Genomic DNA, 14143 nt, shown 5'->3' with positions numbered 1-14143 from the left:
GATAACTCAACGGAGTCCTTCATTTCAGCAGCTGCCATTGAGGTCTCTGCATCTCGAGCCTTCGGGGACGAGCACCAAATTCCCAAGAGAGGCTGCATCAGGACGAAGTCAAAACCCAGGAAAGTTGTCTCGGAACACCTTCAATAAAGCATGCCAGCAGTGCATTGAAGAGGCAGGGAGCTTTAGGCACCGTCGTCTAGCAGTGCCAAGGCTGTGCACACAATGTCGTCTCCCTGCGGCAACGTTCTTCGCCCTCGTACAAGCTACCGCTCTGTCCGGCTCCCGGAGCACGAGAAGCGGCTGCTTCGCGCACACAAGATCGAAGCGGCAGCCGGACGCTGCGAAGCGATGCTTCAGCCGAAAGACGCCGGCCACCGGCGCTTCGGTTCGGACAGCTCCGGAGAGCCGTAGTGTGCGTCTGCACTAGACTGCATCATAGCGAAAAGCTTTGGCAGTGTGTCTCGCAGGGAGAAAGCGTAGCAGCGCAGCGCACTTATGCCTCCCTTGCCCAGAAACACGATTTTACTGCACACTCCAAAAACACTGCTCTTTCCATGGTAATATGTAAGCTGCTGTCTGACGCCAGTTCTCTTCTGCCCACTCTTGCCCAGCTCGTTGTTTTAACGTGCGCATGTCGTCCTAGCATTCAGTGCACAGTGAATGCAATCGCAAAAGTCCAGCAGCTGCTGACTCCCAAACACAAGGCGCTGGCTATGTTCTTGCTTCTCGATAACTCAACGGAGTCCTTCATTTCAGCAGCTGCCATTGAGGTCTCTGCATCTCGAGCCTTCGGGGACGAGCACCAAATTCCCAAGAGAGGCTGCATCAGGACGAAGTCAAAACCCAGGAAAGTTGTCTCGGAACACCTTCAATAAAGCATGCCAGCAGTGCATTGAAAAGGCAGGGAGCTTTAGGCACCGTCGTCTAGCAGTGCCAAGGCTGTGCACACAATGTCGTCTCCCTGCGGCAACGTTCTTCGCCCTCGTACAAGCTACCGCTCTGTCCGGCTCCCGGAGCACGAGAAGCGGCTGCTTCGCGCACACAACAGCGGAGCGGCAGCCCTACGCTCCGAAGCGCTGCTGCAGCCGAAAGACGCCGGCCACCGGCGCTTGGCTTCGGACAGCTCCGGAGAGCCGTAGTGTGCGTCTGCACTAGACTGCATCATAGCGAAAAGCTTTGGCAGTGTGTCTCGCAGGGAGATAGCTTAGGAGCGCAGCGCACTTATGCGTCCCTTGTCCAGAAACACGATTTTACTGCACACTCCAAAAACACTGCCCTTTCCAGGGCAAGATGCCAGATGCTCTCTGATGGCCGTGCTCCCTCCCTGCTCTTGCCCAGCTCGTTCTTTTAACGTGCACATGCCGTCCTGGCATTCAGTGCACAGTGAAAGCAATCGCAAAAGTCCAGCAGCTGCTGACTCCCAAACACAAGACGCTGGCTATGTTCTTGCTTCTCGACAACTCAACGCAGCCCTTCTTTTCTGCAGTTGCCATCGAGGTCTCTGCACTAGGAAACTCAGAGGACGAGCAGGAGTTTCCCATAAGGGGCTGCATCAGGACGAATTCAAAATTCAGGAAAATTGTCCTGGAACACCTTCCATAAGTATGCTAGAAGGGAATTGAAGAGGCAGGCGAGCGGCCACCACCGTCCTCTAGCAGTCCTTAGGGTGCGCGCAGAAGCCCGGTGCTCTGCGGCTTCGTTCTTCGCCCTCGTACAAGCTACCGCTCTGTCCGGCTCCCGGAGCACGAGAAGCGGCTGCTTCGCGCACACAACAGCGGAGCGGCAGCCGTACGCTCCGAAGCGCTGCTTCAGCCGAAAGACGCCGCCCACCGGCGCTTGGCTTCGGACAGCTCCGGAGAGCCGTAGTGTGCGTCTGCACTAGACTGCATCATAGCGAAAAGCTTTGGCAGTGTGTCTCGCAGGGAGATAGCTTAGGAGCGCAGCGCACTTATGCGTCCCTTGCCCAGAAACACGATTTTACTGCACACTCCAAAAACACTGCCCTTTCCAGGGCAAGATGCCAGATGCTCTCTGATGGCCGTGCTCCCTCCCTGCTCTTGCCCAGCTCGTTCTTTTAACGTGCACATGCCGTCCTGGCATTCAGTGCACAGTGAAAGCAATCGCAAAAGTCCAGCAGCTGCTGACTCCCAAACACAAGCCGCTGGCTATGTTCTTGCTTCTCGACAACTCAACGCAGCCCTTCTTTTCTGCAGTTTGCCATCGAGGTCTCTGCACTAGGAAACTCAGAGGACGAGCAGGAGTTTCCCATAAGGGGCTGCATCAGGACGAATTCAAAATTCAGGAAAATTGTCCTGGAACACCTTCCATAAGTATGCTAGAAGGGAATTGAAGAGGCAGGCGAGCGGCCACCACCGTCCTCTAGCAGTCCTTAGGGTGCGCGCAGAAGCCCGGTGCTCTGCGGCTTCGTTCTTCGCCCTCGTACAAGCTACCGCTCTGTCCGGCTCCCGGAGCACGAGAAGCGGCTGCTTCGCGCACACAACAGCGGAGCGGCAGCCGTACGCTCCGAAGCGCTGCTTCAGCCGAAAGACGCCGGCCACCGGCGCTTGGCTTCGGACAGCAGCCGAGAGCCGTAGTGTGCGTCTGCACTAGACTGCATCATAGCGAAAAGCTTTGGCAGTGTGTCTCGCAGGGAGAAAGCGTAGCAGCGCAGCGCACTTATGCGTCCCTTGCCCAGAAACACGATTTTACTGCACACTCCAAAAACACTGCTCTTTCCATGGTACTATGTAAGCTGCTGTCTGATGCCAGTTCTCTTCTGCCCACTCTTGCCCAGCTGGTTGTTTTAACGTGCGCGTGTCGTCCTAGCATTCAGTGCACAGTGAAAGCAATCGCAAAAGTCCAGCAGCTGCTGACTCCCAAACACAAGGCGCTGGCTATGTTCTTGCTTCTCGATAACTCAACGGAGTCCTTCATTTCAGCAGCTGCCATTGAGGTCTCTGCATCTCGAGCCTTCGGGGACGAGCACCAAATTCCCAAGAAAGGCTGCATCAGGACGAAGTCAAAACCCAGGAAAGTTGTCTCGGAACACCTTCAATAAAGCATGCCAGCAGTGCATTGAAGAGGCAGGGAGCTTTAGGCACCGTCGTCTAGCAGTGCCAAGGCTGTGCACACAATGTCGTCTCCCTGCGGCAACGTTCTTCGCCCTCGTACAAGCTACCGCTCTGTCCGGCTCCCGGAGCACGAGAAGCGGCTGCTTCGCGCACACAAGATCGAAGCGGCAGCCGTACGCTCCGAAGCGCTGCTTCAGCCGAAAGACGCCGGCCACCGGCGCTTCGGTTCGGACAGCTCCGGAGAGCCGTAGTGTGCGTCTGCACTAGACTGCATCATAGCGAAAAGCTTTGGCAGTGTGTCTCGCAGGGAGAAAGCGTAGCAGCGCAGCGCACTTATGCCTCCCTTGCCCAGAAACACGATTTTACTGCACACTCCAAAAACACTGCTCTTTCCATGGTAATATGTAAGCTGCTGTCTGACGCCAGTTCTCTTCTGCCCACTCTTGCCCAGCTCGTTGTTTTAACGTGCGCATGTCGTCCTAGCATTCAGTGCACAGTGAATGCAATCGCAAAAGTCCAGCAGCTGCTGACTCCCAAACACAAGGCGCTGGCTATGTTCTTGCTTCTCGATAACTCACCGGAGTCCTTCATTTCAGCAGCTGCCATTGAGGTCTCTGCATCTCGAGCCTTCGGGGACGAGCACCAAATTCCCAAGAGAGGCTGCATCAGGACGAAGTCAAAACCCAGGAAAGTTGTCTCGGAACACCTTCAATAAAGCATGCCAGCAGTGCATTGAAAAGGCAGGGAGCTTTAGGCACCGTCGTCTAGCAGTGCCAAGGCTGTGCACACAATGTCGTCTCCCTGCGGCAACGTTCTTCGCCCTCGTACAAGCTACCGCTCTGTCCGGCTCCCGGAGCACGAGAAGCGGCTGCTTCGCGCACACAACAGCGGAGCGGCAGCCCTACGCTCCGAAGCGCTGCTGCAGCCGAAAGACGCCGGCCACCGGCGCTTGGCTTCGGACAGCTCCGGAGAGCCGTAGTGTGCGTCTGCACTAGACTGCATCATAGCGAAAAGCTTTGGCAGTGTGTCTCGCAGGGAGATAGCTTAGGAGCGCAGCGCACTTATGCGTCCCTTGTCCAGAAACACGATTTTACTGCACACTCCAAAAACACTGCCCTTTCCAGGGCAAGATGCCAGATGCTCTCTGATGGCCGTGCTCCCTCCCTGCTCTTGCCCAGCTCGTTCTTTTAACGTGCACATGCCGTCCTGGCATTCAGTGCACAGTGAAAGCAATCGCAAAAGTCCAGCAGCTGCTGACTCCCAAACACAAGCCGCTGGCTATGTTCTTGCTTCTCGACAACTCAACGCAGCCCTTCTTTTCTGCAGTTGCCATCGAGGTCTCTGCACTAGGAAACTCAGAGGACGAGCAGGAGTTTCCCATAAGGGGCTGCATCAGGACGAATTCAAAATTCAGGAAAATTGTCCTGGAACACCTTCCATAAGTGTGCTAGAAGGGAATTGAAGAGGCAGGCGAGCGGCCACCACCGTCCTCTAGCAGTCCTTAGGGTGCGCGCAGAAGCCCGGTGCTCTGCGGCTTCGTTCTTCGCCCTCGTACAAGCTACCGCTCTGTCCGGCTCCCGGAGCACGAGAAGCGGCTGCTTCGCGCACACAACAGCGGAGCGGCAGCCGTACGCTCCGAAGCGCTGCTTCAGCCGAAAGACGCCGGCCACCGGCGCTTGGCTTCGGACAGCTCCGGAGAGCCGGAGTGTGCGTCTGCACTAGACTGCATCATAGCGAAAAGCTTTGGCAGTGTGTCTCGCAGGGAGATAGCTTAGGAGCGCAGCGCACTTATGCGTCCCTTGTCCAGAAACACGATTTTACTGCACACTCCAAAAACACTGCCCTTTCCAGGGCAAGATGCCAGATGCTCTCTGATGGCCGTGCTCCCTCCCTGCTCTTGCCCAGCTCGTTCTTTTAACGTGCACATGCCGTCCTGGCATTCAGTGCACAGTGAAAGCAATCGCAAAAGTCCAGCAGCTGCTGACTCCCAAACACAAGCCGCTGGCTATGTTCTTGCTTCTCGACAACTCAACGCAGCCCTTCTTTTCTGCAGTTGCCATCGAGGTCTCTGCACTAGGAAACTCAGAGGACGAGCAGGAGTTTCCCATAAGGGGCTGCATCAGGACGAATTCAAAATTCAGGAAAATTGTCCTGGAACACCTTCCATAAGTATGCTAGAAGGGAATTGAAGAGGCAGGCGAGCGGCCACCACCGTCCTCTAGCAGTCCTTAGGGTGCGCGCAGAAGCCCGGTGCTCTGCGGCTTCGTTCTTCGCCCTCGTACAAGCTACCGCTCTGTCCGGCTCCCGGAGCACGAGAAGCGGCTGCTTCGCGCACACAACAGCGGAGCGGCAGCCCTACGCTCCGAAGCGCTGCTTCAGCCGAAAGACGCCGCCCACCGGCGCTTGGCTTCGGACAGCAGCCGAGAGCCGTAGTGTGCGTCTGCACTAGACTGCATCATAGCGAAAAGCTTTGGCAGTGTGTCTCGCAGGGAGAAAGCGTAGCAGCGCAGCGCACTTATGCCTCCCTTGCCCAGAAACACGATTTTACTGCACACTCCAAAAACACTGCTCTTTCCATGGTACTATGTAAGCTGCTGTCTGATGCCAGTTCTCTTCTGCCCACTCTTGCCCAGCTGGTTGTTTTAACGTGCGCGTGTCGTCCTAGCATTCAGTGCACAGTGAAAGCAATCGCAAAAGTCCAGCAGCTGCTGACTCCCAAACACAAGGCGCTGGCTATGTTCTTGCTTCTCGATAACTCAACGGAGTCCTTCATTTCAGCAGCTGCCATTGAGGTCTCTGCATCTCGAGCCTTCGGGGACGAGCACCAAATTCCCAAGAGAGGCTGCATCAGGACGAAGTCAAAACCCAGGAAAGTTGTCTCGGAACACCTTCAATAAAGCATGCCAGCAGTGCATTGAAGAGGCAGGGAGCTTTAGGCACCGTCGTCTAGCAGTGCCAAGGCTGTGCACACAATGTCGTCTCCCTGCGGCAACGTTCTTCGCCCTCGTACAAGCTACCGCTCTGTCCGGCTCCCGGAGCACGAGAAGCGGCTGCTTCGCGCACACAAGATCGAAGCGGCAGCCGTACGCTGCGAAGCGATGCTTCAGCCGAAAGACGCCGGCCACCGGCGCTTCGGTTCGGACAGCTCCGGAGAGCCGTAGTGTGCGTCTGCACTAGACTGCATCATAGCGAAAAGCTTTGGCAGTGTGTCTCGCAGGGAGAAAGCGTAGCAGCGCAGCGCACTTATGCCTCCCTTGCCCAGAAACACGATTTTACTGCACACTCCAAAAACACTGCTCTTTCCATGGTAATATGTAAGCTGCTGTCTGACGCCAGTTCTCTTCTGCCCACTCTTGCCCAGCTCGTTGTTTTAACGTGCGCATGTCGTCCTAGCATTCAGTGCACAGTGAATGCAATCGCAAAAGTCCAGCAGCTGCTGACTCCCAAACACAAGGCGCTGGCTATGTTCTTGCTTCTCGATAACTCACCGGAGTCCTTCATTTCAGCAGCTGCCATTGAGGTCTCTGCATCTCGAGCCTTCGGGGACGAGCACCAAATTCCCAAGAGAGGCTGCATCAGGACGAAGTCAAAACCCAGGAAAGTTGTCTCGGAACACCTTCAATAAAGCATGCCAGCAGTGCATTGAAAAGGCAGGGAGCTTTAGGCACCGTCGTCTAGCAGTGCCAAGGCTGTGCACACAATGTCGTCTCCCTGCGGCAACGTTCTTCGCCCTCGTACAAGCTACCGCTCTGTCCGGCTCCCGGAGCACGAGAAGCGGCTGCTTCGCGCACACAACAGCGGAGCGGCAGCCCTACGCTCCGAAGCGCTGCTGCAGCCGAAAGACGCCGGCCACCGGCGCTTGGCTTCGGACAGCTCCGGAGAGCCGTAGTGTGCGTCTGCACTAGACTGCATCATAGCGAAAAGCTTTGGCAGTGTGTCTCGCAGGGAGATAGCTTAGGAGCGCAGCGCACTTATGCGTCCCTTGTCCAGAAACACGATTTTACTGCACACTCCAAAAACACTGCCCTTTCCAGGGCAAGATGCCAGATGCTCTCTGATGGCCGTGCTCCCTCCCTGCTCTTGCCCAGCTCGTTCTTTTAACGTGCACATGCCGTCCTGGCATTCAGTGCACAGTGAAAGCAATCGCAAAAGTCCAGCAGCTGCTGACTCCCAAACACAAGCCGCTGGCTATGTTCTTGCTTCTCGACAACTCAACGCAGCCCTTCTTTTCTGCAGTTGCCATCGAGGTCTCTGCACTAGGAAACTCAGAGGACGAGCAGGAGTTTCCCATAAGGGGCTGCATCAGGACGAATTCAAAATTCAGGAAAATTGTCCTGGAACACCTTCCATAAGTATGCTAGAAGGGAATTGAAGAGGCAGGCGAGCGGCCACCACCGTCCTCTAGCAGTCCTTAGGGTGCGCGCAGAAGCCCGGTGCTCTGCGGCTTCGTTCTTCGCCCTCGTACAAGCTACCGCTCTGTCCGGCTCCCGGAGCACGAGAAGCGGCTGCTTCGCGCACACAACAGCGGAGCGGCAGCCGTACGCTCCGAAGCGCTGCTTCAGCCGAAAGACGCCGGCCACCGGCGCTTGGCTTCGGACAGCAGCCGAGAGCCGTAGTGTGCGTCTGCACTAGACTGCATCATAGCGAAAAGCTTTGGCAGTGTGTCTCGCAGGGAGATAGCTTAGGAGCGCAGCGCACTTATGCCTCCCTTGCCCAGAAACACGATTTTACTGCACACTCCAAAAACACTGCCCTTTCCAGGGCAAGATGCCAGATGCTCTCTGATGGCCGTGCTCCCTCCCTGCTCTTGCCCAGCTCGTTCTTTTAACGTGCACATGCCGTCCTGGCATTCAGTGCACAGTGAAAGCAATCGCAAAAGTCCAGCAGCTGCTGACTCCCAAACACAAGCCGCTGGCTATGTTCTTGCTTCTCGACAACTCAACGCAGCCCTTCTTTTCTGCAGTTTGCCATCGAGGTCTCTGCACTAGGAAACTCAGAAGACGAGCAGGAGTTTCCCATAAGGGGCTGCATCAGGACGAATTCAAAATTCAGGAAAATTGTCCTGGAACACCTTCCATAAGTATGCTAGAAGGGAATTGAAGAGGCAGGCGAGCGGCCACCACCGTCCTCTAGCAGTCCTTAGGGTGCGCGCAGAAGCCCGGTGCTCTGCGGCTTCGTTCTTCGCCCTCGTACAAGCTACCGCTCTGTCCGGCTCCCGGAGCACGAGAAGCGGCTGCTTCGCGCACACAGCAGCGGAGCGGCAGCCGTACGCTCCGAAGCGCTGCTTCAGCCGAAAGACGCCGGCCACCGGCGCTTGGCTTCGGACAGCAGCCGAGAGCCGTAGTGTGCGTCTGCACTAGACTGCATCATAGCGAAAAGCTTTGGCAGTGTGTCTCGCAGGGAGAAAGCGTAGCAGCGCAGCGCACTTATGCCTCCCTTGCCCAGAAACACGATTTTACTGCACACTCCAAAAACACTGCTCTTTCCATGGTACTATGTAAGCTGCTGTCTGATGCCAGTTCTCTTCTGCCCACTCTTGCCCAGCTGGTTGTTTTAACGTGCGCGTGTCGTCCTAGCATTCAGTGCACAGTGAAAGCAATCGCAAAAGTCCAGCAGCTGCTGACTCCCAAACACAAGGCGCTGGCTATGTTCTTGCTTCTCGATAACTCAACGGAGTCCTTCATTTCAGCAGCTGCCATTGAGGTCTCTGCATCTCGAGCCTTCGGGGACGAGCACCAATTTCCCAAGAGAGGCTGCATCAGGACGAAGTCAAAACCCAGGAAAGTTGTCTCGGAACACCTTCAATAAAGCATGCCAGCAGTGCATTGAAGAGGCAGGGAGCTTTAGGCACCGTCGTCTAGCAGTGCCAAGGCTGTGCACACAATGTCGTCTCCCTGCGGCAACGTTCTTCGCCCTCGTACAAGCTACCGCTCTGTCCGGCTCCCGGAGCACGAGAAGCGGCTGCTTCGCGCACACAAGATCGAAGCGGCAGCCGGACGCTGCGAAGCGATGCTTCAGCCGAAAGACGCCGGCCACCGGCGCTTCGGTTCGGACAGCTCCGGAGAGCCGTAGTGTGCGTCTGCACTAGACTGCATCATAGCGAAAAGCTTTGGCAGTGTGTCTCGCAGGGAGAAAGCGTAGCAGCGCAGCGCACTTATGCCTCCCTTGCCCAGAAACACGATTTTACTGCACACTCCAAAAACACTGCTCTTTCCATGGTAATATGTAAGCTGCTGTCTGACGCCAGTTCTCTTCTGCCCACTCTTGCCCAGCTCGTTGTTTTAACGTGCGCATGTCGTCCTAGCATTCAGTGCACAGTGAATGCAATCGCAAAAGTCCAGCAGCTGCTGACTCCCAAACACAAGGCGCTGGCTATGTTCTTGCTTCTCGATAACTCAACGGAGTCCTTCATTTCAGCAGCTGCCATTGAGGTCTCTGCATCTCGAGCCTTCGGGGACGAGCACCAAATTCCCAAGAGAGGCTGCATCAGGACGAAGTCAAAACCCAGGAAAGTTGTCTCGGAACACCTTCAATAAAGCATGCCAGCAGTGCATTGAAAAGGCAGGGAGCTTTAGGCACCGTCGTCTAGCAGTGCCAAGGCTGTGCACACAATGTCGTCTCCCTGCGGCAACGTTCTTCGCCCTCGTACAAGCTACCGCTCTGTCCGGCTCCCGGAGCACGAGAAGCGGCTGCTTCGCGCACACAACAGCGGAGCGGCAGCCCTACGCTCCGAAGCGCTGCTGCAGCCGAAAGACGCCGCCCACCGGCGCTTGGCTTCGGACAGCTCCGGAGAGCCGTAGTGTGCGTCTGCACTAGACTGCATCATAGCGAAAAGCTTTGGCAGTGTGTCTCGCAGGGAGATAGCTTAGGAGCGCAGCGCACTTATGCGTCCCTTGCCCAGAAACACGATTTTACTGCACACTCCAAAAACACTGCCCTTTCCAGGGCAAGATGCCAGATGCTCTCTGATGGCCGTGCTCCCTCCCTGCTCTTGCCCAGCTCGTTCTTTTAACGTGCACATGCCGTCCTGGCATTCAGTGCACAGTGAAAGCAATCGCAAAAGTCCAGCAGCTGCTGACTCCCAAACACAAGCCGCTGGCTATGTTCTTGCTTCTCGACAACTCAACGCAGCCCTTCTTTTCTGCAGTTTGCCATCGAGGTCTCTGCACTAGGAAACTCAGAGGACGAGCAGGAGTTTCCCATAAGGGGCTGCATCAGGACGAATTCAAAATTCAGGAAAATTGTCCTGGAACACCTTCCATAAGTATGCTAGAAGGGAATTGAAGAGGCAGGCGAGCGGCCACCACCGTCCTCTAGCAGTCCTTAGGGTGCGCGCAGAAGCCCGGTGCTCTGCGGCTTCGTTCTTCGCCCTCGTACAAGCTACCGCTCTGTCCGGCTCCCGGAGCACGAGAAGCGGCTGCTTCGCGCACACAACAGCGGAGCGGCAGCCGTACGCTCCGAAGCGCTGCTTCAGCCGAAAGACGCCGGCCACCGGCGCTTGGCTTCGGACAGCAGCCGAGAGCCGTAGTGTGCGTCTGCACTAGACTGCATCATAGCGAAAAGCTTTGGCAGTGTGTCTCGCAGGGAGAAAGCGTAGCAGCGCAGCGCACTTATGCCTCCCTTGCCCAGAAACACGATTTTACTGCACACTCCAAAAACACTGCTCTTTCCATGGTACTATGTAAGCTGCTGTCTGATGCCAGTTCTCTTCTGCCCACTCTTGCCCAGCTGGTTGTTTTAACGTGCGCGTGTCGTCCTAGCATTCAGTGCACAGTGAAAGCAATCGCAAAAGTCCAGCAGCTGCTGACTCCCAAACACAAGGCGCTGGCTATGTTCTTGCTTCTCGATAACTCAACGGAGTCCTTCATTTCAGCAGCTGCCATTGAGGTCTCTGCATCTCGAGCCTTCGGGGACGAGCACCAAATTCCCAAGAAAGGCTGCATAAGGACGAAGTCAAAACCCAGGAAAGTTGTCTCGGAACACCTTCAATAAAGCATGCCAGCAGTGCATTGAAGAGGCAGGGAGCTTTAGGCACCGTCGTCTAGCAGTGCCAAGGCTGTGCACACAATGTCGTCTCCCTGCGGCAACGTTCTTCGCCCTCGTACAAGCTACCGCTCTGTCCGGCTCCCGGAGCACGAGAAGCGGCTGCTTCGCGCACACAAGATCGAAGCGGCAGCCGGACGCTGCGAAGCGATGCTTCAGCCGAAAGACGCCGGCCACCGGCGCTTCGGTTCGGACAGCTCCGGAGAGCCGTAGTGTGCGTCTGCACTAGACTGCATCATAGCGAAAAGCTTTGGCAGTGTGTCTCGCAGGGAGATAGCTTAGGAGCGCAGCGCACTTATGCGTCCCTTGTCCAGAAACACGATTTTACTTCACACTCCAAAAACACTGCTCTTTCCATGGTAATATGTAAGCTGCTGTCTGACGCCAGTTCTCTTCTGCCCACTCTTGCCCAGCTCGTTGTTTTAACGTGCGCGTGTCGTCCTAGCATTCAGTGCACAGTGAATGCAATCGCAAAAGTCCAGCAGCTGCTGACTCCCAAACACAAGGCGCTGGCTATGTTCTTGTTTCTCGATAACTCAACGGAGTCCTTCATTTCAGCAGCTGCCATTGAGGTCTCTGCATCTCGAGCCTTCGGGGACGAGCACCAATTTCCCAAGAGAGGCTGCATCAGGACGAAGTCAAAACCCAGGAAAGTTGTCTCGGAACACCTTCAATAAAGCATGCCAGCAGTGCATTGAAGAGGCAGGGAGCTTTAGGCACCGTCGTCTAGCAGTGCCAAGGCTGTGCACACAATGTCGTCTCCCTGCGGCAACGTTCTTCGCCCTCGTACAAGCTACCGCTCTGTCCGGCTCCCGGAGCACGAGAAGCGGCTGCTTCGCGCACACAACAGCGGAGCGGCAGCCGTACGCTGCGAAGCGCTGCTTCAGCCGAAAGACGCCGGCCACCGGCGCTTGGCTTCGGACAGCTCCGGAGAGCCGTAGTGTGCGTCTGCACTAGACTGCATCATAGCGAAAAGCTTTGGCAGTGTGTCTCGCAGGGAGATAGCTTAGGAGCGCAGCGCACTTATGCGTCCCTTGTCCAGAAACACGATTTTACTGCACACTCCAAAAACACTGCCCTTTCCAGGGCAAGATGCCAGATGCTCTCTGATGGCCGTGCTCCCTCCCTGCTCTTGCCCAGCTCGTTCTTTTAACGTGCACATGCCGTCCTGGCATTCAGTGCACAGTGAAAGCAATCGCAAAAGTCCAGCAGCTGCTGACTCCCAAACACAAGCCGCTGGCTATGTTCTTGCTTCTCGACAACTCAACGCAGCCCTTCTTTTCTGCAGTTGCCATCGAGGTCTCTGCACTAGGAAACTCAGAGGACGAGCAGGAGTTTCCCATAAGGGGCTGCATCAGGACGAATTCAAAATTCAGGAAAATTGTCCTGGAACACCTTCCATAAGTATGCTAGAAGGGAATTGAAGAGGCAGGCGAGCGGCCACCACCGTCCTCTAGCAGTCCTTAGGGTGCGCGCAGAAGCCCGGTGCTCTGCGGCTTCGTTCTTCGCCCTCGTACAAGCTACCGCTCTGTCCGGCTCCCGGAGCACGAGAAGCGGCTGCTTCGCGCACACAACAGCGGAGCGGCAGCCGTACGCTCCGAAGCGCTGCTTCAGCCGAAAGACGCCGGCCACCGGCGCTTGGCTTCGGACAGCTCCGGAGAGCCGTAGTGTGCGTCTGCACTAGACTGCATCATAGCGAAAAGCTTTGGCAGTGTGTCTCGCAGGGAGATAGCTTAGGAGCGCAGCGCACTTATGCCTCCCTTGCCCAGAAACACGATTTTACTGCACACTCCAAAAACACTGCCCTTTCCAGGGCAAGATGCCAGATGCTCTCTGATGGCCGTGCTCCCTCCCTGCTCTTGCCCAGCTCGTTCTTTTAACGTGCACATGCCGTCCTGGCATTCAGTGCACAGTGAAAGCAATCGCAAAAGTCCAGCAGCTGCTGACTCCCAAACACAAGCCGCTGGCTATGTTCTTGCTTCTCGACAACTCAACGCAGCCCTTCTTTTCTGCAGTTTGCCATCGAGGTCTCTGCACTAGGAAACTCAGAGGACGAGCAGGAGTTTCCCATAAGGGGCTGCATCAGGACGAATTCAAAATTCAGGAAAATTGTCCTGGAACACCTTCCATAAGTATGCTAGAAGGGAATTGAAGAGGCAGGCGAGCGGCCACCACCGTCCTCTAGCAGTCCTTAGGGTGCGCGCAGAAGCCCGGTGCTCTGCGGCTTCGTTCTTCGCCCTCGTACAAGCTACCGCTCTGTCCGGCTCCCGGAGCACGAGAAGCGGCTGCTTCGCGCACACAGCAGCGGAGCGGCAGCCGTACGCTCCGAAGCGCTGCTTCAGCCGAAAGACGCCGGCCACCGGCGCTTGGCTTCGGACAGCAGCCGAGAGCCGTAGTGTGCGTCTGCACTAGACTGCATCATAGCGAAAAGCTTTGGCAGTGTGTCTCGCAGGGAGAAAGCGTAGCAGCGCAGCGCACTTATGCCTCCCTTGCCCAGAAACACGATTTTACTGCACACTCCAAAAACACTGCTCTTTCCATGGTACTATGTAAGCTGCTGTCTGATGCCAGTTCTCTTCTGCCCACTCTTGCCCAGCTGGTTGTTTTAACGTGCGCGTGTCGTCCTAGCATTCAGTGCACAGTGAAAGCAATCGCAAAAGTCCAGCAGCTGCTGACTCCCAAACACAAGGCGCTGGCTATGTTCTTGCTTCTCGATAACTCAACGGAGTCCTTCATTTCAGCAGCTGCCATTGAGGTCTCTGCATCTCGAGCCTTCGGGGACGAGCACCAAATTCCCAAGAGAGGCTGCATCAGGACGAAGTCAAAACCCAGGAAAGTTGTCTCGGAACACCTTCAATAAAGCATGCCAGCAGTGCATTGAAGAGGCAGGGAGCTTTAGGCACCGTCGTCTAGCAGTGCCAAGGCTGTGCACACAATGTCGTCTCCCTGCGGCAACGTTCTTCGCCCTCGTACAAGCTACCGCTCTGTCCGGCTCCCGGAGCACGAGAAGCGGCTGCTTCGCGCACACA

The sequence above is a fragment of the Lonchura striata genome, chromosome 1 (assembly GCF_050655825.1).
Source record: "Lonchura striata isolate lonStrDom1 chromosome 1, ASM5065582v1, whole genome shotgun sequence".
Taxonomy (NCBI): domain Eukaryota; kingdom Metazoa; phylum Chordata; class Aves; order Passeriformes; family Estrildidae; genus Lonchura; species Lonchura striata.
This window is presented reverse-complemented; position numbering follows the sequence as displayed.